We start from the raw sequence: 2,662 nt of genomic DNA on the forward strand, positions 1-2,662 counted from the left end.
TATGTTTTCCAAGCCAGTCTGAAAGCCTTTTTATTTTAGTGTAGGAATTAATGCCGTTGACATTTAGAGTTATTATGATGATCTGTGGATTCATTGCTGACATCTTGTGTCTTTTTATTTGGGTGTTTTCCTATCACCTTTCTTATCACTGTGCTCTGTCTTTGTGGGAGGCTTCTTTATTGCCTTCTTTTCCCTCTGAGGCCATGCTATCTTGGTGATTGCTACTGGCTCATTGGCTTCTGGTTGGAGTTGGGCTATATGGTTTTCTCCTGCTTGTGCTTGGTGGATGTTGGTCTTCTGGGAATATTTAGTTGGTGGATCTTCCTCAGGGTTGGGTGTCTTGCAGCGTATTCTTTAATTTTTTCCTGGTCCTGGAATACCCTTATATCTCCTTCTATCTTAGTAGATAATCTGGCAGGGTATAGGATCCTTGGGTATTTCTCTCCAAGCAGCCTTCTGAAAATTTCTTTTTATGGAAGGTCCATGTTAGATTGTTCTATGAGCATTGTTAGGTCTGCCACTATGGTTTGTCTTTCTTGTTTTCTTGTTGGGAGTGATGCGGCATGTTACCGTACATGTGATGATTTTGAAGAGCTTGGTGCCATGTTTCTGGGAGACCAACAGGTTCTGTGCTCTTTCTCTGTTGTCTGGAAATGGTATTTTCAAGGACTCCTGTGGCCTGTTATGGAGGTGGGTCAGGCTGCTGTGTAGGCAGGTGCCACAGCAACTCAGTGGTCAACAGCAAACAGAGGTTGTGAGCACAGGTGGGGACAACTTTGGGAAACTCAGTTTAACTGGTGGATAGTTCCCGGTACAATGACAGGGCTGCAGGGGGACCAAAGGCCCTGTTGGGGTCTAAGGTGGTGTGGCTGGCATGAGCTGGGGAGCTCCCAGAACTGGGTCACTGGTCCCCATGGGTTCCGGAGCTAGGCTAGATTTGGAGGAGGGATGCCCTCTGAACCAGCGATGTACTACACTGTTCCACTCACTGCATGGGTTGGGAGGGACCAAGGGGGAAATGATCCCTAAGCTGGGAGAGAGCTGGGCAGTGCCTATCTGTGACCCTGGGGGCCGGGAACTCTCAGGGTGGGCCTGCAAGGACCCAGTTCGTGGCTCCTCATGGCTCTGGCCAAGGTGGCACATGGCAGTCCTGCAAGGACCCGGTCCTCAGCTCCCCACAATTCCGGCCAGGTAGGGTCAGGGGCTGCTAGTAGCCACAGTGCCAGGGAAATGGTAGGTGGGAAGTGTGGGTGCCACTCATGCAGACAGGGAGAGTTTGGGTCTGCAATGACCTGCGGCACCCTGGAAGTGGCCAAGGCTGTGCCTCGTTGACACGGCAGATGCAACTGCACAGGGGTGGAGGTGACTCAGGTACTGGTGCTGGGTGCCCCAGCTGCAGGTGATCAAACTTGCTGCCGGTTAGGATGGACCAAAGATTCCCCACCTAGCCTTGTGGGAGGAAAGGAACCATGGGAGAAGGACACAGCTCCCCCAGGTGGGAGCCATGAGTGGACAGTTGCTATGCAGTGGTCAGGCCTGGCTTTGGGGAGCTCAACTCAATAGCTGTCCAGTTCCTGGGGTGGGGACCAGGCCAGGGCTGGGGTGGGAGAAACAATGTCAGGTAGTGACCAAGGAGCACAAAGGTCACACAGCTGGCAGGAAATCTCTAGTACATGGACACAGATCTCTGGGCCTTGGAACAAAGCAGCTGTGGCCACCTCCCCGACAGGCAGGGCCCCTTGGGTATTCGGGGATTTTTCCACTCACCAGAATACTCTCATTTGACCTCCTGAATACCAGACACACCTGAGCTCCCCGTATGGTCAGCTTATCTAGGGGCCATCTTGAAGCCCCTCCTCTAGAATCATCATTAATCATTTTTGTATTGACCACACAATACACTGATTAGAATCTCTTCTCTATTGAAATCAACGTCACCAGTTTCTTTTGATCTTTTTAACATGACTAATAGAAAATGTAAAATTATATATGTTACTTGATTGATATTTCTTTGTGACAGTGGTTTAGCAAATTGCAAATTCTATATAAAGTATCATCTATCATTGTTTTATTATTTGTTTGTACTATGAAGCTAATAATATTTGTCTGTGGAACCATAGTCATATGAAATGAGATTGATATAAAGCTCTCAGCTCAGTGTGGGACACACAATAAGGGCTCACTAGATGGTGCCTGGAATTATTAAGAAAATAGGGCATTGAGTTTTCATGGAAGACATTAACAGACAATAGAACAGGAAATCTAGATGGGAGGTGCATAATGTAGAGATTTTTAAAAGACAGGTTGAAATGTTGAAGCTTAATTTTCTATGCAACTGAGAGTCACTGAAGCACATGATCTGGGATGTGTTTTTGAAAGATAACTTTGACAGCATGTATCCTCAAAGGGAGGATATGAGTTTTTGAAACGGTTCTAAGCCATCCAGAGAAAAGTCTGCTGAGTAAGTTGTATAATCAAGCTGGGAAATGCAGTCTGAGATCGCAAACCAAGCCTTAGTTTGAGTGATGAGTCTGGTTTCACTGGAAGCTTGTAATCCAGCTTTGCAGGCAATTCTGAAAAAGTTTCACAGGCAGTTTTAAATACAAGAGCACCTTGCTCAGCTCAACGGTCATTTCATGATATCTACCTTCCCGACATGATC

The sequence above is a fragment of the Echinops telfairi genome, unplaced genomic scaffold (genome assembly GCF_000313985.2).
Source record: "Echinops telfairi isolate 266 unplaced genomic scaffold, ASM31398v2 ScPeMD7_7422;HRSCAF=8460, whole genome shotgun sequence".
Taxonomy (NCBI): Eukaryota; Metazoa; Chordata; class Mammalia; order Afrosoricida; family Tenrecidae; genus Echinops; species Echinops telfairi.